The sequence below is a fragment of the Aethalodelphis obliquidens genome, unplaced genomic scaffold (assembly GCF_003676395.1).
Source record: "Aethalodelphis obliquidens isolate GAN/ISIS:26980383/991018 unplaced genomic scaffold, ASM367639v1 scaffold13, whole genome shotgun sequence".
Taxonomy (NCBI): domain Eukaryota; kingdom Metazoa; phylum Chordata; class Mammalia; order Artiodactyla; family Delphinidae; genus Aethalodelphis; species Aethalodelphis obliquidens.
Window position 1 is genome coordinate 21,836,710 of NW_020837957.1, and position 16,002 is coordinate 21,852,711.

General features: G+C 38.0%; 1 long non-coding RNA gene and 1 pseudogene across 1 annotated transcript; one reads left to right on the forward strand and one right to left on the reverse strand.

The window, feature by feature from the left end:
* Window positions 1-1,531: 1,531 nt before the first annotated feature.
* LOC113624431 (uncharacterized) lies at window positions 1,532-12,330 on the reverse strand. Its single transcript, XR_003434329.1, has 3 exons — window positions 11,384-12,330; window positions 11,033-11,150; window positions 1,532-10,742 (listed from the first exon to the last, which is right to left on the reverse strand). It is a non-coding gene; the product is annotated as an uncharacterized LOC113624431 (long non-coding RNA).
* Window positions 12,331-13,553: 1,223 nt separating this feature from the next.
* On the forward strand, window positions 13,554-14,006 carry LOC113624430 (DDB1- and CUL4-associated factor 16-like; annotated as a pseudogene).
* The last annotated feature ends 1,996 nt before the right edge of the window (window positions 14,007-16,002 follow it).

Here is a 16,002-nt window from a genome sequence, read left to right on the forward strand (position 1 = left end):
GATTCCTGTCTTCATAATCATCGAACTGAAAAATTATTAGGTGTTGAATATCATATAATGTTATGTAAGGGCCATAAAAATAAATGAAGGACAGTTGGGTCTTCTGGGACCTTACAATTTTGAACAGATGATGATGACAAACGAAGAGAAACAAATAAGCTATACAATAAATAATTGCATGAATTAAATAGATAAAACATTATGTTGAGAACAAACAAGACAGTTAACCTAGGTAGACTTTTAGTTGATGAGTGACGAGGCAATTATAGAAGCAACCCACAGGGAACTGATTTTTAAAAGGGCCTAATAATTTAATTAAGACACTCTTTCCTGGAGGAGGGCACATCCAGAGATTTTGCAGATTTGGTAACTGCAAAATAACTAAACTTCTTGGGTGGGAGAAATATTCCAGAACTTCTATTCTTTTCATCTCCAAAACTTATAATAAATGGCATTAGAACTAAGATCCAGCAAATTCTGTTGGATTTAAGTTTTGCCTTCAACCACATGTCGCTAAGAGCAAACGTGCTATTGATATTAAGAAAAGTGTCAGGACTGTGCTCAAATGTATATTGGACTTAGGCTTGTGACAGTGCTTATTACTATAGAAAATGTTTTGTTTTGCCTCTTTTTTAGGGGAACACAAATAATTTTTTTAATGAAAAAACAGTCTCCAAAACAAAGAACATATACATTATTACATGTATTACAGTGGCATTATTTAACATTTTTGCAAAATGGAGGATAGTTGCATTCTCCTATCTCCTTCTGCATTTAATCTATTGCAAATCTTGGTTTTTTTTTAAAATAACAATTGTATATTTTAAAGGAGTACAACACCATGTTTTGATATACATATACATAGTGAAATGATTACTACGGTCAAGCTAATTAACATATCCACCTCCTAACACGTTTAGCATTTTTTTGTGTGTGTGGTGAAGGCACATGAAGTCTACTCTCTTATCAAATTTGTAGTATACAATACAGTGTTATTAACTATAGTCATCATGCTGTACATTAGATCTCAAGATACTATAGAAAATGAATACTAACAGATATATCAATGGACACAGCATCAGTAGGACAATTAAAGTCAATAAACTCTGGAAACAAGTTATTATGAGGCCATATTTATACAAACATGTCTTAATATGGGGAAGTTCAAGCATTTATTTTTATCTACTCTGTTTAGGGTAAACTGAATTAACAAAAGATAATAGGCCTCATTCTAAAATTTGTCTCACTAGTGGCTTATTGACACAGCTGAAACGCTCCAAAATCAGCTCCTTTAGTTTGGAAAGTGAATTCTTTCAGCTAGGAAATATTAATGATTTGTTTTCTGCAAATTTCACATTTTAAAAGGGCATCTTTGGGCTTCCTTGGTGACGCAGTGGTTGAGAGTCCGCCTGCCGATGCAGGGGACATGGGTTCGTGCCCCGGTCCGGGAAGATCCCACGTGCCGCGAAGCGGCTGGGCCCGTGAGCCATGGCCGCTGAGCCTGCGCGTCCGGAGCCTGTGCTCTGCAACGGGAGAGGCCACAACAGTGAGAGGCCCGCGTACCGCAAAAAAAAAAAAAAAAAAAAAAAAAGGCATCTTTGAGAAAGACACATGAGAAAGATATCTAATTTACAAAGTGATAGAGATTACCCTGCTGTCACTCTTGCTCCCTGGCAAGCAAATGTGGATCTGAGGTTCTAGCCGAAGGCTCACTTCCACAAGGCAGTATCTATACATATGTAACTTACTTTACCACAAAGCATAAGAAATGTGGTTTTCTGGAGATAAGGATGAAAATCCACTGGATTGAGAGCTGTCATCTCTGCTTTAAAATGTTAGAAATAAAATGCAGTTAAACAGAGGAGATCCTTATAGAGATACCTTAGTTTGGGGGTGTCCGGCAGACTTTTCAAACCACACACCAAAAAAATCTAAAAAACTGAATGCATTCCAAGAAATCAAAAGGCTCATGGAGAATTGTCCTGACAGAATTCAGTTCTCACAAATCAATCAGGGGTTGAATAACACATTTACAATGCAGAGTTAGAATCCTCCTGTGAAGCATTTCTCCTAAGCATTGGATAGGATTTTATTAGAGAGTACTATGATATTTTTGTCTTTAACATTTCAGCCAGACTGTATATTTACTCATTCATTCAACCATCAAGTGCCTACTGGATATCCGCATTGGGAATGCAAAATGAATATGCTATGGCTCCTGAACTTCTTGAATCTAATAGGAAGGAACAAGCACATAGAAAATCTCAATGGGGTTCAATAAATACAGGATGATGTCAGGAAAAACACTATCTCCATTTGGGGGGGCTTCATCAAAAGGAACAAATAGAAGCGTGGTCCAGGCAATGGACATGGCATTTACAAAGGCATGGAGACAGGAAAAAAGCACTTTGCAGTCATGGCAAAACAACTCAAAATGAGTCAACTGGTGTAGAGAGATAGGTGGAGGCTAGATGACCAATGGAGAAGGAATCTTTGATAGATGCTAAACAGAAATGAAAAGACCAGAATTACATTTAAGGACAACTCTTTGAGGTAGTATGATATAATGTCTCTAGAACAACTGGATGCTTAATTGGCCAAAGCAGTTGTGAGAAAAGTTATATCTTTGTCCACAGAAGGGAGATAGACCTCTTTGAAATGAATGATAGGTCCTTTTCTCAGAAGTTGCATCCTTGAATATAGGATCAACCACTGAGGGAAGTTGAAGGAGGAGGCATTATGCTCAGAGACGATCTGGGCATTACCGAGGGAGGACTTGAGAACCTGTGGCTATCATCTTTCAATCAAATGCATGCATGTGGGGTACTTCAAGCTCTACAGGCAGTAGCAAATGCAGATCCAAGAAAGGGGCAGTAAATGATAAGAATGGTCTATATTGTCATGGGGATTATTAAAGAACTGACTGGGAAAGCAATTTAATATAATTAATAGTTCAAATTCCTTCATCTTCAAATTGTGCCCGCATCAGATGCCAGCTTCTGCTATAATTACTCTGCTAATCGGCAATCCTCTTTCAATGTAAACACTATTTTCCTTATATCAATGTAATCTTCTTTTTCCAAAGAAAATGTTCTTGTTATTATTTTTAATACATTTTATTTATTTAATTTCTTGAAGTGGTAGCACATTCACATACGTCAAGCATCAAAAGTATAAAACGATGTACAGCAATGTCTCTTTTCCAGCCCTGTCTTCTATCTGCCAAGTTCCTATCCCCTTAAAAGTAACCAACATTATTAGTTTCTCATTTACTTCCCAGGATTTTTAAATTGTATATACAAGCCAGTACAAGTATAGATTATGTTCCCTTCTTTATTTAACCCCAATAGTACACTATTTTGGCACCCTTTTCTCCCCATTTAAAAATAAATCTTGGAGATTGTATTAGTCAGTTCAGGCTTCCATAACAAAATCCCGTACACTGGGTGGCTTAAATAACAGAAATTTGTTTTCTTACAGTTCTGGAGACTGGAAATCATAGACCAGGGTGCCAGTATGGTCAAGTTCTGTGGAGAGCTCTTTTCCTGCTTACGGACAGCCGTCTTCTCACTGTGTCCTCACATGGTGGAGAAAGGCAGCAAGCTCACCGGTGTCTCTTATAAGGGCATAAGGGCAGCAGTCCCACCATGAGCGCCCCACTTGCATGACCTCATCTAACCCTAATTACCTCCCAAAGGCCCTATAACCAAATATCATCACACTGGGGGATTAGGCACCCACATATGAACTTTGGGGAGACACAAACAACTTAGTCCACACAGAGATCTTTCCATATAAGACATAAGACATTCTTTTTTTTTTTACAGCTACACAGCATGCTATTGTTACATCATACATCTTTAAGGTTGGAACTGGGAAAACTGAAGTTGTCTTTAATCATTCTTTGTTAATAGGAGCTGCAGAAAAAGTGTTAGGGATTGATAGGTGATGTTTCTGATGAAGGTCCACAAAGGCTGGAATTATTATATTCTGATGATTGCTAGAAAAGTATCAAAACTCAAGCAATATGTTCAATATACATTCATTAGCTCATCACTAGATCCTCAAAACCTCAGCTTTCTAAATCAATTATGTTAGAAATGTTGTTCTAATATGAAGATACTTATTTGAAGATGCAAATTATATTAATAAAACATATAGCTATGAAATATATTTTTGCTATGTCACTGCTTACAATAGTCAGCTTACACTTGACTGTTACTTGACTGTTACACTTGACACATTAGTGTATACTGGTTATGAGAAGGGTACTTGTGTAGAAGAAGATTTAGTGATCTCTATAATTAAAGTTCAAATAGTTATTCTTGTCAGAAATGGGAAAGAATCAAGAATGAGGAAGAGAGAAAAAGTATGGCCACAAAATGCTTCTGGACAACCTCACTGAAATCAAAATAATAGACTGTGTGCTACTCCAGCAGTCTGAACTATAATGCCTAAAGGAAGAGAGACAAAGTGAAAGTAGGCGAATAGAACAATGTGTCCTTAAAATATGGCTTAAATTGGATTCGGGGATAAGGGAGAGAGAGAAACCAAAGATCAAACACAAGGCTTCAAGCCTAAATGACTGGGTAGAAAAGTAATACTGTTGACTGAGATAGGGTAGAAGATACCTAGGATGGGGTAAAAGTTTATTTTAGTATACGTATGTTTGGGGGCTGGTGAGATATGTAGGTTAAAGTTATCAGCAGGCATTTAACAAAGACATTGATGTGAAGAGAGAGATCTGGAAGTTCTTTCAAGAAGTATTTGTGAGAATGAGAGAGGTGAGGCAGAGGGAGAAGAAGCAAGGACAGAATGATGGAGACCACTCACATTCAGAGACAGAAGGAAAAAGATGATTGTTAAAATATGAGTGGTCAGAGAGAGAGAAAGTAAATCAAGGTAGTGAGGTTATACAAACCAGAGGAGGGCCTAGTCAACTGTGTCACATGCTAGAGGAAAGACAAGCAGTGATATGAACCCCGGGACAGTAAGTTAGGAGAATGAGGTCAGATTTTAAGATATTAAATAATGAATTGAATAGTGAGAAATTAAAGTCAAGAAATACTTTATATTGACTTTTTTTAGATGATTGTGGGGTAATGGAGAAAGGATAGCAGTGATATTGCATCATAGTTATATTCCACTTTAGGGCAACCATGTAATTCCACATACATTATCCCTTTTGACGATATCTCAAGGAGATAGTCTTGTAGGTAGATAAGTGGGGAGAGATGCATCAGAGAGGAATAATTGGAGATACAAATAGAAGATGAAGTAATGGATGGAGTTAGTTTTCTAAGGAGGTGAAAGAGGGAAGAATTTAGTGCTGGAAAAGGGTAGGGATACCTCTAATTTTGAAACAGAAGGAAGAAAAAGTGAGTTGGTGAAAGAACATTTGCAAGGTAAAAATAATTTAGAGAGATTCATGACTCAAGACCTGAAAGTAATCAAGGTAACCTTGAATTGAGGGCCCAACTGACAGGAGAAATGTGAAACAAGTGGGGAAATGATAATGTTGGCATAAAAAGTCAAAACACTGACTCTACTCAGTCACAAGCTCTCCAGATCTCTTATACAATACAATAGTCCTCCCACTAACACAATGGTGAGTGGACATTGAAAGTACTGGAGCCAAGAACAAACAGCTCAGTGTCTTAAACAACCCAGCAAAGACTTCAAGACAAGCTCATCCACTATGAATTCAATTTACAAGTCTGCTTTGAGTTCCCACCCACAGCCAACTCTACAGGAAGCAAAAATATTAAGCAAATTGTTAGAATAATGCATTCCCACAGGACATGACATCCTGAAGTTTTTCAAACAACAGCGATGTCACCTTCAATCACCCTCTTTAGAGGTTCTGCTTTTTCTAAGATAGTACCCAAGTGTTTATAACTTTCTCCATTAAAAAGTATGTATACTAAGAAATAAATTTAAGTTTTTAACTCTATGAGCCAACATACTGGGAGACAAAAGTATGATAGGCTTCCTTTCTTGGCTGAAAAGAATGGACATGTCCATTCAGGCCTTGCAATATCTTAGCTAGACATCCTGAGATTGTAGTCTTTTGGCTCTTTGAACCAACTCTACCATTAAAATATTAATTACTCTATTACCTCTGATAGAAGATAAAGGTTACTATTTTGGTGTGCCCAATGCACCTTTTTCCACAGGAAAAAAATTCTAATGAAAATGGCAGATATGTGCCCTCAATTGGACCAATCATATTACCCTATCTTCCTGGTTGTGAATGGTTTGGGAAGGAATATATGACCTAAGTTAGCCCCACGAAAGTCATTCTTGGGATTGTTTTCAGACTGGAGCCAAAGAGGAAAAAAATCTTTCTTTGCTGATAGAAGAGCTGCTAGGATGAGATGAGAGAACAAGGTTGATAGGAGCCATGTGCCCCATGGCATGGAGAAAGCCATCTGCAAAGAGCACCAGACACCCTGGTTAGAAATAGAGTGTGAGCTCTGAAAGTGTTCCTGCCACAGAATCCAGACACCCCCAGGACCAGTTCCCTACATCATGTGTTTGGATTATACCAGCCAACAAGTTCTCCTTTTCGTTTGAGCAAGTTAGGATTCAGTCATTGGCAAACCAAAGTGGCCCAACTTGTGCACAGAATATCTTATACTTACAATGTGTTCAATAAATATATATTGATTATCTGGTTGCTTTGATGTCAGTGCTTTTTCTGTACCTTTTGCTTCTGCACTTTCTCCGTGTTCTACAACTTCATTCTTAATAAGGCTTGATCAAAAGTAAGGCTGCAATTTTCCGGTAATAATTGGGTGCCCTAACCCCACAGTACTGGCAAAGGTCATTTAATACGTCTGTGTTTCAGTTTCTTAATTTGCAAAATATGGCAAATAATAACCGCAGCTATTTTTTAAACATCCCCTATATTCCAGATACTGGCCTAATGTTAAACATATATTATTCTAATTCCTACAGCAATTTTCTACCACATGCATAATGATCCCCATTTTATAGATGAGGATGCTGAGATGCAATGAGTTTAAATGAATTGACCAAGGTCATACAGCTTGAATGACATAATTCTGATTCCTACCCAGGTTAGTCTGAGCCTGTATTCTTTCCAATGTCCTATGATGCCTTGCTTATTCAAAAAGCTTATGTGTGTGATAAGATAATGCAAGTAAAATTGAAAATGGTGAAAAATCATTCTCCAATTGATAAAAAATGTGGAAGTAGGCCCAAATATTAGCAAGGAAGATTTAGGTTAAGGAGAATATTCTGACTACCTCAATTATGGCATTTAGAAACAGTAATTGAAGAAAACGAGTGCTGAATCTCATATAAATGAGAAATTTTATGAAGAGAGAAAGTACAGCCAAGATTCTGTTCCACGTCTGAAGGCTCAATAAAACTCAGAAGGACATAAGTAAGCAAGCTTTGCTAAGCTAGGGAGAACCGAACCTCTTCTCATTTTCCCCATGGAACCATCAATACCTAGGACCTGGCATTCCTTTGTGGTCCTGTTGATGAAGTGTGCTTATAAGATATGAACATTTTGACTCACAGATCTGAATGCTGACATCAGTAGTGTCTGGAAAAAATATGTAGTAATGCTGTCTATGTACCACTAAAATATATGCAAGTCCTATTTTTGTAAAGTTTAACTAAAAGAAGGAAAACACCGAGTCTATGTATTGAATGACATTTTGTAGTAAAACTCTTGTGTTCTTCAAGCTATAATTACTATTTCAAATAACTTCAAGGAAACCACATTATGAACTACCTGTTTTATGTCCATTTTCTTCATTAGACTGTGAATGCTTTGGGAACAGAAATTGTGTCTTACTTATCTTTTTATCTCTAGAATCTAACATAGGTGAAATATGGCCTAGGTTACATTATAATTTTCATGGGTCCTAGGAACTTTAGTTTTCATGGACCTCTTCCTCCATAAAAATATTAAAAATTGTACTTTATACCTTGGTATAAAGATGATTATATTAGTATTATATATTTTAATATTTTCTTTGACCTAAGAGTTTATCTTTTCTTTTGGTTTTAAAGGAAATTAAAACATTTGCACAGGTCCCTAAAACTATTGCTATGCCAGGTGCTATGCCTATCTTGCCTGTGGACAGCTCAGTCCTGATATGTGTTAAATACAATTTTTTAAAGTGAATGAAGTGAATAAATGATTTTAAATTAACACCTATCTGATGGTACTGATTCTTAGAGCTTCTATTTTGGAGTAATGCTCAGCTTAAAATAGTTTTCAAAAACAACTAATTAATAAAATCATCACAAAGTACTAATATTCATTTAATCTGAAGCCAACTATTGAAATGCACCACTGTACACAGAAGTAAAACTCAAGAGCAGTGCATAAGAAGTCTGTCAAAATAAATATTTTAAAATAATATCAGAGGTTGCTATAATTTTGAACAAATACAGCCCACCTCTTAAATAGTGAAAATTAAATATTTTCTTTTTTAAACTCTGACATTCCAAGAGAGTCAGTTCATAAGGTAGATACTTAAAAAAATGTGGGCTTATACTTGGAGCCGCGTAGTTATTGACTATAATTTAGTTCAATGTGTGCCCAGAACGCTGGCCCTGCTGCCTTTCACAACATTGCTTTTGGAACTCAGCATTTCTCCACTGCTGTTTCCAGAGACATCTTTTTTAAATAGAAAATTGATTGATGAAATCTTAGGCATGAATAAATGCTAATGCATATAATAAATTAAAATGCTGTCATTTTATAAGAAAGGTTTATTGGCTAACTGTACTATTTCTTCTAGTAATTCAAAACCTAGTGTTTAATTTACAGAATGAAATGCGGAAATCAATTATTCAGTTCGTAGTACGGTAAAATTGATTTTCAAAATTATGTTTTGGGAGGCAACCGGACTGATTTATCCACTGACTTAAAATGTAGAGTCATATCTGAAAAGTTTTTCCCCACTTCAAAATGTATTGAACAATGCTCAAACTATGAGGAAGCATTTTTGCATTGCCTGGACAGCATTGTATGCAAATTAATATCTGGATGACAATTCAGATTCACCCTTCCAAAAGAGATATCATACATATAAAGTAGTGCTAGTATTTATGGGACGGACCAGAACAGATTTTAAAGGCTACATAATAAAAGTGCATTAAAGCTGCCTAAATTGATTAACCATTGATACTGAAATGGATTCAGCTAATGGATTCTGCCCCCCCAGAAAGTGCCCCCTTTTAATAATAATTTTTAAAAAGCAAAAACATGTTTTTCCTTCTCTTTTTTCCTAACATCTAGCCACCTGAGTAACGGCGGGAGAGGGAAGGGGACTGCCCACACCTCGCCTGGGCCAGCAGGAGGAAGAGGTCGCCTAGTGATCAGACACTCTCGCTTCTCCTCTCCAAAGGGCAAATGGGCTGCCTCAGCAGCTGTCATATCCTGCTGCCCTTCGAAACAGGAAACCAGTCTAGAATTTCAAACTCACCTCCTGAATTGCATTACCAAACTGGTAGTCTTGCCAGATCCTTGTAAATGCCTGTTAAATGTGAAGGTGGTAAAGGCTTTGAGGGGCTGGTGAACAGGGAGGGCCTCTGTGTTTGGGAGGGGGCACTACCTGGCTCAGCTACCTGCCATCTATTGGGTGGTTCTGGAGATGAAACAAGCACAGCAGATGAGGAGGACACACAAGGTCACTCGGTCCATCTCATGTCAGCAGGGAGAATCACATCCCTGTGCAAGGTTGAACCCATTAGGGGTCTTGTAAGGAGGCTGCTAGTTATCCCAAGGCACATAATGGGGAGCGTCAAAGATCTAGGTTGTAGACTCACAAATCACAGTTATTCCGCTAGCCTTTCAGCCAGACAAGCCCCTTGTTTTCCCACATTCCCCATACGATATCCTGCTCTGGCCATCTTATTGCTCGTGAGCCGTTCCAGCAGAGGGCAGGCAGGGGAAAGGAGAGGAGTCCTATACTACAGCACATCATCTAGAGTGTTCTGAACATATTAAGGCAAATTTTCTGGATGATTAAGAACAACAAATGTTTTTCTGTCCAAAATTTTTTTTCCTGCCTATCTGTCTATATAAGGTGTTACCAGTTTTCAGGAGCTCCTCTCTCAAGGAATTCACAGTCCGGCTTGGGAAGGCAAAATGAAGATACGTGAAATAGTGAGAAAGCCAGACTCTAAAGCCATCCCAAGCTATCCTAAGTAAATTCATGAGTTTCAAGAGAAGGAAGAAAGTCTTTGGGCACTGAAGTCAGTGACGGCATTTATAGATTAAAAGTATGATCAGGGCAGAGTAGTGAGAGTCAGTGTTTGGGTGAACGTAATTGTAGAAAAATTCTCTGAACAGGTTTGGATGATAGCCTCACAGAGAGGATGTATAGGCATCCTGTTGGAGTTTGGTTTATGTAGGACAGATCTCATCAGATCTTAGCACCAGGCCTTTGTGGTGATCAGTCAGAGTGAAAGGACTGGGAGATTCAGGATTGGCTGGCATTCAACGAGGAAAAAGAATCAGTATCTTTCCATACCATTCATTAACATCTGTGTGACAACGTCATGAGCAACTCACTATGGGGAGATCTTCATTAGATAAACAGGGCTGCAAAATTCACAGCCAAGGAATGCGGGCTGGAGAGGCACTCCCAGCCACAGCTGCTACCTGAACACCCAGGACTGGCTGGGAACCAAGCAGACATGCTGAAACCAGGAGCCTCAGCGACGAATGGCAATGTTACAGCCGCTTAATCCTGAAATGAAAAGTAATTGCTTCTGGCTTAAAGAATAAAGGAAAAACAAGATCAGCCTTGGCTGAATCATACTTTTTTCCCCAAAACAACCAAGCTACAGGCCAGGTTCTAAAACTTTCTTGGTACTTGAAAATGTGAGAAAATGGATGTTTTCTGTCAATATAATTTAAATTCATCCAAGAGTACTGATATATAAGAACATTTGAATGCAAATACATTTTTGATTAACATGATTAAGTCAAATGTGTTCACTTTTAGCTATAAGGGATGACATCTAAAATTTAACTTACCTGAATATAATTTTTGGAAAGTTGGTCTTCAAAATAGCTGTTGCTTTTTTTTGGGAAGGATTTCCTATGGAAAAGTCTCAGCAGAAGTTGCCAGAGCTCCTTTTCTGCACCGATGAAACTGCAAATGGAGAAATACAGAAAAAGGGGGAGGAGTAAGGCATTTCAATACGTCTAATACATTCTTGTGATGGAATTGTCTTCTCTGTTAAAGAAAAGACTTGATAAAAATTCATAAAGACTTGATAAAAATTCATAAAGAGACAGCTATGAGTTTAAATTATTATTAGAAGAATCTAAAGATGAATTTAACCTGCAACTGAGTATATAGTATTTGGGTTTTTACTTGTTTACCTCTCAAGGGGCTACAGAATGGCAAACGTCAGGATACTCTTTTAGGCAGCCACTCCATTTCCTTGAGAGCAAGAGAGCAATGACAGAGTAAAAACAGCAAGAATGAGAACAAACAAATCTTGCCTTTCATGTTCTAATTTTTAAATTATACGTATTAATTTAAAATATTTGTGGCAGACTCACAATTATGTAGAGAGAACTAATTAAAATATATCTTATCTCCTAGAGCCATATAAAATTGCCTACGCAAATAGCAATTTCATGTGATTTAACCCAATACTCAAGGCTTCATAGGAATATCATCAGCTAATAATAACCAATAAGGAGTACAACCCAGTTTGTCTTCCTGCCATTATTCTGTACAAACGCTAATGTTATAAAATTAATCTGACACACGCTATCTTCTTGCAGGTGCTAACACTGAGGACATTCCTCATAGAAGAACCAAGGCTGTTTATAGACATTGCTCACAGCTTGTGCTTCTGCTTCATTAATTCAAAACAGAAAAAAATATAAATCTTATACCAGAAGTTTTTTGGATACAGCCAGTTTTTTTGGATTTAATCTAACAGAACAGCACTGTGACACTGACAACTGTGACTGCTTTCTCATGAGCTCAGGCTGGAGGACAGCTGGAAGGCCAGCCACCAACCCAATGACCTGATGCACAGTAATCACAAACTCGAGGGCTTATTTTAGTGAAAGGTGTCATAGAGCCCATGAGGTAAAGAAACAACCATGAACAACACTAAGAATGCAAAGAATGTCCACAGCTGATGAATCGTGTCCTCGATTGGTATATGACAAACAGCCAGTGACCCCAAAAGCCACAGTATTTCCAAAGACAAAGGACTATGGTACTTAGTAACACTTTGAATTTTTTTTAAAAAAGCAGTTCTTGGGCTTCCCTGGTGGCGCAGTGGTTGAGAGTCCGCCTGCCGATGCAGGGGACACGGGTTTGTGCCCCGGTCCGGGAAGATCCCACATGCCGCAGAGCGGCTGGGCCCGTGGGCCATGGCCGCTGAGCCTGCACGTCCGGAGCCTGTGCTCCGCAACGGGTGAGGCCACAACAGTGAGAGGCCCGCGTACCGCAAAAAAAAAAAAAAAGCAGTTCTTTTTACACCAATACTCTACCATTCTATGCCAAGAAAGGATACTGAGTGTTCAGATGGTCCAATTTTTCCCTTTTACACTAAGCATGATTCAGATATTAGCAAGGTTTCCATTTCCATTACAGAAGAAGCCTTAGATAAGCTTTCTATTCTTAAAAAATATGAGAACATCCCAAGGAAATACCGATTTAAAGTATAATGTAATTGTACATTTTAATGGCGCTACACCGTGATTGCAAACATTTAGATGATTTGGAAGTGTATAGTATGTTGTTGAAAGCAATTTTAATCCAAATATGTCCATTGCAAATTTAAGGTAATCTCAGTTTTACATGCAAAAAAATTAAGATTATAGGGAACAAAGCTGGTAGCACTAGGCCTAGTCGGGTCTTGCGACTGGAGGTGATGCAAGGAAGAAGAAACGATCCTCCATGGGTTAAGGCTACCTTTCCAGATAGTCCAACAACTAAGTCACCAGTTTCCAAGGGCATTTGCACCACCTATGAAAACACTGGATCCGTACACACCAGACAGATCCTTGACAACTCATCCCACCACCCCCCGCACAAAAGTTGCTGTACCAGTGGACAAAGAAGGTGACCACTGAGTTTCTTTTCATTACCAGACAGATATAATATCCCTGCCAACAAAAAAGAGCACACAAAGTGTCTCTCCATAATATCACGACCAGTTGAGATCACACTAAGAAAATCAGCTTGCCTAGACGAGGACTCCTTCTCTTCTTGGGTAGCCAGGATTTGAAGGAGAGACTCTGACCTGTGCCACTGGTAAGTGACTAACTTTTACACACTGAACTGGTCCTGAGAACTGAGCTGTCTTCTTTGTAAGTGAAAAATATACAACATAATCTTGAAGGACTGCACAGTGGTACGAGCCAGAGGCATACTGTGTGTGTGTAACAGACTGAGAAATGGACAAATGAATCCTACTAAAAGGATTTTTCATCTTCTGCATCTATCTGCCAATGTTAGTGTTTTATGGGCTTAGATTATTACCTTTCTCTGGTACCTTTTTTCCTATACTGTTGTTCCATTCTAATGTGTCCTAGAAATCCCTCTCCTGATCCCTAATCAGAATCAGAAAGTGAGGAAAAAGAAAACGCTAACTACCTAAATGAGAGTTCTGGGGAAGAGTAGGATTCCTCTGAAGAAGAGGACCCTGTGGTGCCCAACCTAACACCTCTTGAGAGTCTTGCCCGGCAGGTTAAGTGCCTTTTAAAATATTCTACAACTTGGAAACATTTAAATCCTAATTCCTGGTTATATCATGCTAAACTCTTGGATGCTAGCACACAGGTCCGAATACTTCAAGAGTTAGTTCTAAGACTCTCTCATTTCTCCCATTGTGTACCCAAACTGGAACCAATTCCTGAATGGCCTCCTCTAGCTTCTTGTGGAGTCCCACCTTTTCTTTTCTTTTCTTTTTTTTTTAATTCAGTGTAAGCATGTAATTTAACTTTTTTCTTTTTTTTTTAATTTAATTTTATTTATTTTTTTATACAGCAGGCTCTTAGTAGTCATCTATTTTATACACATCAGTGTATACATGTCAGTTCCAATCTCCCAATTCATCACACCACCACCACCACCACCCCGCCACTTTCCCCCCTTCGTGACCACACGTTTGTTCTCTACAACTGTGTCTCAATTTCTGTCCTGAAAACTGGTTCATCTGTACCATTTTTCTAGTTTCCACATATATGCATTAATATACGATATATTTTTTTCTCTTTCTGACTTACTTCACTCTGTATGACAGTCTCTAGATCCATCCACGTCTCTACACATGACCCAATTTTGTTCCTTTTTATGGCTGAGTAATATTCCAGTGTATATATGTACCACATCTTCTTTATCCATTAATCTGTCGATGGACATTTAGGTTGCTTCCATGACCTGGCTATTGTAAATAGTGCTGCAATGAACATTGCGGTGCATGTGTCTTTTTGAATTACGGTTTTCTCTGCGTATATGCCCGGTAGTGGGATTGCTGGGTCATATGGTAATACTATTTTTAGTTTTTTAAGGAACCTCCATACTGTTCTCCATAGTGGCTGTATCAATTTACATTCCCACCAACAGTGCGACAGGGCTCCCTTTTCTCCACACCCTCTCCAGCATTTGTTGTTTGTAGATTTTCTTATGATGCCCATTCTAATTGGTGTGAGGTGATACCTCATTGTAGTTTTGATTTGCATTTCTCTAATAATTAGGGATGCTGAGCAGCTTTGCTTGTACTTCTTGGCCATTTGTATGTCTTCCTTTGAGAAATGTCTATTTAGGTCTTCTGCCCATTTTTGGATTGGGTTGTTTGTTTCTTTAATATTGAGCTGCATGGGCTGTTTATAATTTTGGAGATTAATCCTTTCTCCGTTGATTCATTTGCAAATATTTTCTCCCATTTTGAGGGTTGTCTTTTCATCTTGTTTATGGTTTCCTTTGCTGTGCAAAAGCTTTTAAGTTTCATTAGGTCCCATTTGTTTATTTTTGTTTTTATTTCCATTACTCTAGGAGGTGGATCAAAAAAGATCTTGCTGTGATTTATCTCAAAGAGTGTTCTTCCTATGTTTTCCTCTAAGAGTGTAAAGGTGTCCGGTCTTACATTTAGGTCTCAAATCCATTTTGAGTTTATTTTTGTGTATGGTGTTAGGGAGTGTTCTAATTTCATTCTTTTACATGTAGCTGTCCAGTTTTCCCAGCACCACTTATTGAAGAGACTGTCTTTTCTCCATTGTATATCCTTGCCTCCTTTGTCATAGGTTAGTTGACCATAGGTGCGTGGGTTTACCTCTGGGCTTTCTATCTTGTTCCATTGATCTGTGTTTCTGTTTTTGTGCCAGTACCACATTGTCTTGATTACTATAGCTTTGTAGTATAGTATGAAGTCAGGGAATCTGAATCCTTCAGCTCCGTTTTCTTCCCTCAAGACTGCTTAGGCTATTCAGGGTCTTTTTTGTCTCCATACAAATTTTAAGATTTTTTGTTCTAGTTCTGTAAAAAATGCCACTGGTAACTTGATAGGGATTGCATTGACTCTGTAGATTGCTTTGGGTAGTATAGTCATTTTCACAATATTGATTCTTCCAATCCAAGAACATGGTATATCTCTCCGTCTGTTGGTATCATCTTTAATTTCTTTCATCAGTGTCTTATAGTTTTCTGCATACAGGTCTTTTGTCTCTTAGGTAGGTTTATTCTGAGGTATTTTATTCTTTTTGTTGCAGTGGTAAATGGAAGTGTTTCCTTAATTTCTCTTTCAGATTTTTCATCATTAGTGTATAGGAATGCAAGAGATTTCTGTGCATTAATTTTGTATCCTGCTACTTTACCAAATTCATTGATCAGCTCTAGTAGTTTTCTGGTGGCATCTTTAGGATTCTCTATGTATAGTATCATGTCATCTGCAAACAGTGACAGTTTTACTTCTTCTTTTCCAATTTGTATTCCTTTTATTTCTTTTTCTTCTCTGATTGCTGTGGTTAGGACT